A 9753-nucleotide genomic window follows, 5' to 3' on the forward strand; every position below is an offset into this window, starting at 1 on the left:
GAGACTGGCGTAGTCACGCCCACCAACGGTTGCGGTGGGCTCCGTGCCCGCAGCTAATCGCCGCCACTCGGTGTTCCCGCAGCCTTGGCCTCGCGTCCTTCCTGTGGCCTCTCGACGTTTTGTCTGAAGTCTCTTTTGTGTCGCGCCCGGAACTTCCGGTCCATCCCCTAGTGTATCAGCCCCCACTCTCCCGCCGCGCCCTCAGACTCCACAAACCCCGCCCGATTCAGTTCCATTAAAGTTGACCAGTATTTGTTCTGAAGTACCTGGCCAAGCCTGTGAGGCCTATACAAGAAGAATGTGAGAGGGTCTTTTCTGACCAAGGAAAAAGGAGACCTCGATCTGTGACATAATTCAAGTTAATGTAGAAACGTTTGGCACAGTCTATGCTGGGTGCAAGAGATCAAAGGAGGGCAAGATAAGCTGTTGCTTGGCGGTTAGAAAAAATTTAGACCGGCAGAGACGACGCCTGCATTTACCAAGGGATTGGGGAAAAACGTTGCAAGGTTGGATGGATGAGCAAAGAATGTAAACTGCATTTAGGAGGATTCTGTAGGAAGCTGGCTGACCTGCATGAAGAGTAGTTTTAAGTAATGTTTAATAGGATCGAGGTGATCGTAAGAGCCAGGATGGGTGACTTGGACTTCGTTGTAATCCTGGTGTGGCATTTTTGAACTGTTGGTCTACCCATTCATTGTATGCAGTGCCCATTGGAGGGAGAAAATCTGAGACTAACTAGCTAGAGGGCTCTTCAAGCATGAAATGAAAGAGCTGGGACTAAGGTGGCAGTGGGAATAGAGATGAAGGGACATATTGACTACTAAGAAATTGACAAAGTTTAGTAATGCAGGGGATGGAAGGGAAAGGAAAAATTATCCTCCAATCTATGGCCAGATTGATAGTCTTAAAATACAAAACTAATCATGGCTTTCAGTAGCTCTTAAGATGAAGTCCAAATTCCTTAAAGTAGTTTACAAGACCCTTTATGTAATACCCAATTCTAGCATGTCTCTCCCATTTTCTCTCCATTTCCCCTACCACCCTATATTTTTACGTAGAGCGTTCTGGGTTCCTCCAAAGCTATGCCTTTCACCCATGGGACACACATGCTCACTGACCCCACTTCACCATCACTTTCTCCAGGAATTCTCTAATGTTCTTACACTGGTTTGGGTCCCCACTTGTTTGTCTGTCTTTCCTGATGGGCTATAAGCCTTATGAAGGCAGAAACTCCATCAAACTTACCATTGTACCCCCTATCATCCCTTGCACAATTCTTCTACATGCTCAATAACATTTACCATATTTTACACAAATAGCACGTGTTATGCCAGAACTGTTTTACTTGATTTCATCATTTCCGCAAGTTATGTATGTGGGCATGTTATTTACGTGGGCATGTTATTCGCGAAAATACGGTAAACGTTTGTTGAATGAATAACATCAAGATTTTGACCCTTAACAAAAATTGGCAGAGCCATTAACAGAAAACAGATAGGTTGAAGGCGGGGGGGCTAGTTTTGGAAATAAATGGTTCTGTTTAAGGTGACAACTAGATATATAAGCATTGAAAATATTGAAGTTAGGCTATGAGGGTAAAAAACAAAGCCTCTTGCCACTGAGTTTACTCCAACTAATGGAGATACTGTGTGTGACAGTAGAACTGTGCAACATAGGGTTTTCAATGGCTGATTTTTTTCAGAAGTAGATTGCCAGACTTTTCTTCTGAGGTGCCTCTGGGTGGATTTGGACCACCAGCCTTTCAGTTAGCAGCTACAGTGTGATAGATTGCTCTTATATGGCTTTTCTCACCATGGTCTTATAACTCCCACCAAATAATTGGGTGGGACTATGCAAATAAGGTTCTTATGGCCCACCAAGGGGACTGGACAGCTTGCTAATAATGCAAATAAAGTGTATGGTGCCTTTGTGGTGCGGGGGGACCATGCAAATAAGGTGTATGGAACCCTAACAAGGGGATTGATCAGTTTTGCCACCCTGCTAGACTTAAAAGAGACCCAATTCCAGAGCAGAGGGGGACCTAACTACCACCCAGAAGAGATCCAAGTGGAGCATGTTCTTTGGATCCAGGGTCCGTGAGCTGAGAATCTCCTAGACCCAGAAGATAGACAGCTGTAACACCAAAGACAGCACAAAACAGCAAGAAGCTGTGACAGAGAAAGGGCAGCAGCAGAACCAGGAGACCAGCTGGAGATGGTGCGGTGGGCTTCCCAGCTCACGGAGCAAGGTGGCTACCATGGATGTGCCAACCAGTGGAGCAAGAGAGCAGAGAGCCTTTAGGCAGGAGGCTTCCTGGCAAAGCAGGGTGCCTCTGGGCATTTGGCAGCGGTAAAAAGCTTTGTAACACTTGCCCAAGCAGGGTAGAGACCAGGTGGAGGGGCTGAGAGCTGAGAGAGAGGCCTGCCTGCAGGCACAGGTTGAGAAGAAGCTGTCCTGACTGAAGAATTGTATCCTGAGCTGTTCCTGATCCTAAATTATAACCTGTTACTTCCCTAATAAACCCCGTAACTGCGAGTATGGTCTATGAATCAGAACGAATTATTGAATCCAGCAGAGAAGTAGAGAGTGCCATGGGAGGGACGGCTGGTGTCAAAATTGATAAAAAGGTTGGAGGGTGGAGTTTTGTTTGACCTCTGCCTAACAGGAGTCCGCCTTGGGCTGATGCTGATGCTGATGCTGATGCTGATGCTGATGCTGATGCTGATTCTCTCCCTCAAGAAGTTAGAGGAGGTCAGATGCCCCACCATGCCATTTTTATAAAAAGCATCTTATACAACATACAACTGGATTTGTAAAAAAATCCAAACTGGAAGTTCCTTTTAATTTGATTATATTTATATTGATCACTGATATATTTGGATTTATTGCTACCATCTTATTTATGTTTTCTCTTTGCATTCTTTTTCTCATTTCCCTTATGTTGACTTGATAAAGTTTCCTCTATTCCTACCTGTTTTTCTCTGCTATTTAGAAGCTTTAAAGAGTATTTCTATTGCTTTTGTGATTTTCTTTGCATTTTAACATTCATACTTCAATGTAATTTATTATAAAATCTAGAGTTATTCAGTATTTAACTCTATCCTCATCTTGAAAAGACCACAGCAAGTTTTAACTACCTAATGAACACTCCCAATGTTTTTATAGTTAACAAAGTTGTAGTTTCAATTTTTTTGGCACACACACAAAAATAGTTCTCATTTTACAATCAATATTTCACACTCGCCAGCATATTTTATCAATCTCTATGTGCACAGTTATTTCTTTCATCTTTTATCTTTCCTCATACACCCAAGTAATTTTTCTTCCCCTCTAGCTGCTTCTAAGATTTTTCTCTTTATCACTTATTATTTTCAACAAGTTTATTATCATGTGCCTTGGTGTGGTTTCCTTCTTGCTTGGTCTGCTTGAAGTTCATTGAGAATCCTAAAACTGAGGGTTTTCAGTTCGGAAAGTTGTTGACCACTATTTCTTCAAATTTTTTCTGTCCCTTTTCATCTCTTTTTGGGACACAAATCACATGTATGTTATGCAGCTTGATATAGTTGATGCTTTGTTCATTTTTTTTTCTCTTTGTTCATTTTAGATACTTTCTATTACTATGTCTCTAAATTCACTTATCTTTCCTTCTGTAGTATCTAATCTGCTCTTAATCCCATCAGTGTATTTTCATTTTTGTTACTGTATTTTTCATCTCTAAAAGTTGATTTGGGTCTTCTTAAAATCTTCCTTTTCTGTTCTAATTATACTCAATGCTTTTCTCTGCTTTCTTGAATATATGGAATACATAGTAGCTGTTTTAACATCCTTGCCTGTTAATTCTCTTGCCTATGTAATGTCTGGGTCCATTCCCATTGAATAATTTTTTTCCTGGTTATGAGCAATATTTTCCTGTTCTTCACATGCCTGGTAATTTCTGATTGAATACTAGACATTGTGAATTTTACATTTTTGGGTGCTGGATTATTATTATTATTACTTTAAATATTGTTGGTTTTTTTTTTTTTTTTTTCCTGAGGCACAGTTATATTCTTGGAAACAGTTTGAACATTTTGAGACTTAATTTAAGCTTGTTAGAGAGGACCCAGAACAGACTTTTGCTTAGGGCTAATTTGGGTCCACTACTTAGGCAATAGGAGCTCTGGTGGCAGAGTGGTTAAGCGTTCAGCTATAACCAAAACATGGGCAGTTCGAATCCACCAGCTGCTCCTTGGAAACCTTATGGGAGTGGATCTACTCAGGAATTGACTCAACGACAATGGGTTTGGACTGGTTTGGTTTGACGTAGGCAATAACCTGAGGACTCTATCTGATGTATTGGGAGGCCTTTCCTGTCTGGCAGGAACACAAATTATTACTGGGGCAGTATGAGTTCCAGAAGATTGTTCTGCCTACTCCTCTCCAATGGTTCTTTTCCAGCCATAGTAGTTTCCTCACATTCATATTTAGATCAGTATTTGGCCAAAAACTTGATGGATCCTTCTGTGGATCTCCATAGTTCTCTCTCTCTGTAGGTCCACTATCTTCAGTAGTCTGCCCTGCAAATTCTATCTATGTTGGCCTCCCTGAACCTCAAACTCTGTCTTCTCAGTGCAGTAAGATTGTCGGATTCTCTTTGGGTTTCCTGTCTCTACACAGTGACCTGACAACTCTCTTCAGGTAGTGTCATAGATTGAATTGTTTCCTCAGAAAATGTGTGTATCAATTTGGGTGGGCCATGATTCCCAGTAGTGAATGGTTGTCCTCCATTTTGTGATTGATGTCATTTTCCTGTGTTGTAAGTCCTAATCTCTGCCTGCGGTTTATGAGGCAGGATTGTATTATGTTGAAGAGGTTTAAGGCAGGATGTAACACCCTTTCTCAGATCACGTCCCTGATCCAGCATAAAGGAAATTTCCCTGGGGTGTGGCCTGCATCACCTTTTATCTTAAAAGAGATAAAAGAAGAGAGAAGTGAGCAGAGAGTGGGGACCTCATACTACCAAGAAAACAGCGCCGGGAGTACAGTGTATCCTTTGGACCCAGGGTTTCTGCATGGAGAAGCTCCCAGACCAAGAGAAGATTGATGACAAGGACCTTCCTCCAGAGCCGACAGAGAGAAAGCCTTCCCGTGGAGCTAGCACCCGAATTCGGACTTCTAGCCTACTAGACTGTGAGAAAATAAACTTCCCTTTGTTAAAACCACCTATTTGTGGTATTTCTGTTAGAGCAGTACTAGATAACTAAGATAGGCAGCTAGCTGGGGTATTCATAGGGTTCACCTCATTTGTGTCCCTTCTCTCAGGGAGCACTATCCTGTGCTGCCTGTTCTCCATTGTTTGAAAACCGTTGTTTCATATACCTTGTCCAGTATTCTAGATGTTTAAGGCAGAAGATATAATTCTGTTCCTGTTAGTCTATCATGGCCAGAAGTAGAAATGTTCACTGGCAGATTTATAAATTATTTATAAATAGATCTTTCAGTGAGAATGTGTGGGTGATTTTTTTTTTAATTCCTTAATTGTTCCTAATATATTAAAATGTATTTTGCCCTCACTCTTGAATGATAGTTTGGCTGGAATTTGACAGGGAAGTCTTTTATCATTCTTACTCTTCTTCCACAGGTAATCTTACCTCTGGTAGCTTTTACAATTTTCTCTTTATCTTTGATGTTGTGCATATATCCCTATAATGTGCCTCAGTGTGCTTATTAATACTTAAATCTTACTTTTTTAATTTGAGGGGTAATATCTTTCTTCACTACTTAAAAAATCTTATCTATTATGAGTCCACCCAGTGGTGCCTTAGAAGAAAGTCCTGGCAATTTGTCTTCTAAAAAAATCTGCCACTGAAAACCCTATGGGACCATAGCTCTACTCTGACATATGTAGGGTAGTTAGGAGTCAGAATCAACTCAAGAACAACTGTTTCTTTTAACTCTGTTTTCAAAGATTCCTTTATCATCGTTTTCTTTATTTTCTTCTAGAACTTCCATTATACGTGTTGGGGCTCTCAATCCTAATCTTCCTATCTTAAATATATATATCCTTGTATCTCTGTGCTGTGTTCTAGGTGAATTTATTCTGTCTTCAATTTTATCCAGCTTAGAGCTCTTTTTATTTTTTAATTTTTATTTTCATTATTTTACCTCTCTTAGTCACAAATCAGGCTAGCAATTCCTTTGCTTGTTTTTGGAGAGGTCTTTCTCACCCTCTCCTCAAGCTTGCTCCAGTAATAAACAAGCATCCTTATCAGATTCTCTCTAGTTTCCTCATTTACTCTCTTAATAACGCTCTCGCTAGGAAGTCTCTTCTTTTGTCTCCAAGATGTAAGAAACTCTGTAAAAACAAAGATTTCAAACTACAAAGCCAGAGGTGAGGAAAGGGGAAGAAAAATAGCACTCTTGTTGAAAATCTTCAACTATTACTGCTAAAAAGTGAAGTATCCGTCACAAGACTTGGAGTGGAAAATCATATGTTTTATGTTTCACGCTCCAGTCTTTTAATACGAGAATCAGAAAAGAAAAGTGATTCAGTCTTTCCTGGGCTGTTCTCTCCTGTAACGGTGGATTCTTATTCGTCTTAAAACAAACTATAGATTTAGATCAGGTCAGACAGACATCAGCCTTGTCCTCTGGAAAATTTTCTGTATTTTCTTATGGTTGCTGTGACAAATTGCCACAGACTTGGTGCCTTAAAACAACACAAATGTATTCCCTTATAGTTTTAGAGGCCAGATGTCTGAAGTCAATTTAACTTGTGTAAAGTCAGGGCATCGGCACCTTCTAGGGGCTTTAAGGGAGAATCTGTTTTCTTGCCTTTTCTAGCTTCTGGAGGCCGCCTGCATTTTTTGGCATCACTCCAAACTCTTGCTTCCGTTGTCACATTCACTCCTCTTCTGTAGTCAAACCTCCCTCTGTCTCCCTCTTATATGGACACTTGTGATTACAATTAGGATCCACACTGATGATCCAGGATAATCTCCGTATCTCAAAATCTTTAATTTAATCACATCTTCAAAGTCCCTTTTGTCATATAAAGTAACATTTGTAGGTTCCAAGGGACTGGGATATGGATGTCTTTGGGAGCCATTATTCAGTCTACCACACCTTCCCAGATAATCTTTATCACATGAAATCAATCAATCTGCAGTCGCATTTGTTCAGCATTTTGATTTTTTTTGTTCACACAGATATCTAATTAAATAAATACAAGCTCTTTGAGGATGGGAACTTTGTCTCATTCGTTTATTATTCTACTGTCAAGCATAGCACTTAGCACATAACAGTCAAGAAATATTTGTTTAATTAAATTATACTCTCTCATTCAGAACTAGCCGTACAGCTATGGGCTGTGGAATAGTAGAATCATAGACTAAACCAGGAGACCTGGTGGTGCAGTGGGTTTCCAAGGAGCAGGTGGTGGATTTGAACTGCTGACCTTTTGGTTAACAGCCGACCTCTTAACCATGGTACCACCACGGCTCCACTTTTAGGTTTGTTGTTGTTGTTAGGTGCCATCCCGTTGGCTCCGACTCATGGCAACCCTATATACAACAGAACGAAGTACTGCCCAGTCCTGGGTCATCCTCAGAGTCGTTGTTATGCTTGGGCCCATTGTTGCAGCCACTGTGTCAATCCATCCCTTTGAGGGCCTTCCTCTTTTTTGCTGACCCTCTACCAAGCATGATGTCCTGCTCTAGGGACTGATCCCTCCTGATAATGTGTCCAAAGTATGTGTGGTGTAATCTTGCCCTTCTTGCTTCTAAGGAGCATTCTGGTTGTACTTCTTCCAAGACAGATTTGTTCGTTGTTTTGGCAGTCTGTGGTATATTCAATATTCTTCGTCAAGACCACAATTCAAAGGCATCAATTCTTCTTCAGTCTTCCTTAGTCATCATCCAGCTTTTGCATGCAGCTTAGGTGATTGAAAGCACCATAGACTGAGCCAGGCACACCTTAGCCTTCAAGGTGACATCTTTGCTTTTCAACACTTTAAAAAGGTCTTTTGCAGCAGATTTGCCCAATGCAATGCGTCATTTGTTTTTTTGACTGCTGCTTCCACGGGTATTGATTGTGGATCCAAATAAAATGAAATCCTTGACAACTTCAATATGTTCTCCATTTATCATGATGTTGCTTATTGGTCCAGTTGTGAGGATTTTTGTTTTCTTTATGTTGAGGTGTAATCCATACTGAAGGCTGTAGTGTTTGATCTTCATCAGTAAATGCCTCAAGCCCTCTTCACTTTCAGCAAGCAAGATTGAGTCATTTACATAACACAGGTTCTTAATGAGTCTTTCTCCAATCCTGATGCCCCATTCTTCTTCATATCATCCAGGTTCTCAGATTATTTGCCCAGCATACAGACTGGGTAAATATGGTGAAAGAATACAACCTTGACGCACACCTTTCTTGACTTTAAACCCCACAGTGTCCCCTTGTTCTGTTAGAACAACTTCCTCTTGATCTATATACAGGTTCCTCATGAGCACAAGTAAGTGTTCTGAAATTCCTATTCTTTGCAATGTTATCCATAATTTGTTATGATCCACATAGTCTAATGCCTTTGCATAGTCAATAAAACACAAGTAAACATCTTTCTGGTATTCTCTGCTTTCAGCCAGGATCCACTTGACATCAGCAATGATATCCCTGGTTTTACATCCTCTTCTGAATCTGGCTTGAATTTCTGGCACTTCCCTGTTGATGTACTGCTGCAGTCACTTTTGAATGATCTTCAGCAAAATTTTACTTGTGTGTGATAGTAGATGATATTGTTCGATAATTTCCACATTCAGTTGAATCACCTTTCTTGGAATTAGGCATAAATATGGATCTCTTCCAGTTGGTTGGCCAGGTAGCTGTCTTCCAAATTTCTTGCCATAGACAAGTGAACACTTCCAGCACTGCATCTGTTTGTTGAAACATCTTGGTTTGTATTCCATCAGTTCCTGAAGTCTTGTTTTTCACTAATACCTTCAGCGCAGCTTGGACTTCTTCCTTCAGTACCATCCAGATGGAATATGCAGGAATCAAATCAACTACACCTGTGGAAAGAGACGATAGCAAAGCTCAATATCATCAGTCAGAACAAGGCCAGGGGCTGACTGCAGAACAGACCATCAATTGCTCATATCCAAGTTCAACTTGAAACTGAAGGAAATTAGAACAAGTCCACAAGAGCCAAAATATGACCTTGAGTATATCCCACCTGAATTTAGAGACCATCTCAACAATAGATTTTATGCATTGAATACTAATGACCAAAGACCAGACAAGTTGTGGAATGACATTAAGGACATCATACATGAAGAAACCAAAAAGTCGTTAAAAAGACAGGAAAGAGAGAAAAGACCAAAATCCATGTCAGAAGAGAGACTCTGAAACTTGTTCTTGAATGTAGAGTAGCTAAAGTGAAAGGAAGAAATGATGAAGTAAAAGAGCTGAACAGAAGATTTCATAGGGTGGTTCGAGAAGACAAAGTGAAGTATTATAGTGAAATGTGCAAAGACCTGGAGATAGAAAACCAAAAGGGAAGAACACACTTGGCATTTCTCAAGCTGAAAGAAGTGGATTAAAAATTGAAGCCTCGAGTTGCAATATTGAAGGGTTTTACAGAGAAAATATTAAATGATGCATTAAGCATCAAAAGAAGATGGAAGGAATACACAGAGTCACTATACCAAAAAGAATTGGTTGACGTTCAGCCATTTCAGGAGGTAGCTTATGATCAAGAGCTTTTATGTTAGTAAAGAG

This window comes from Elephas maximus, chromosome 12, assembly GCF_024166365.1.
Source record: "Elephas maximus indicus isolate mEleMax1 chromosome 12, mEleMax1 primary haplotype, whole genome shotgun sequence".
In the NCBI taxonomy this organism is placed as follows: domain Eukaryota; kingdom Metazoa; phylum Chordata; class Mammalia; order Proboscidea; family Elephantidae; genus Elephas; species Elephas maximus.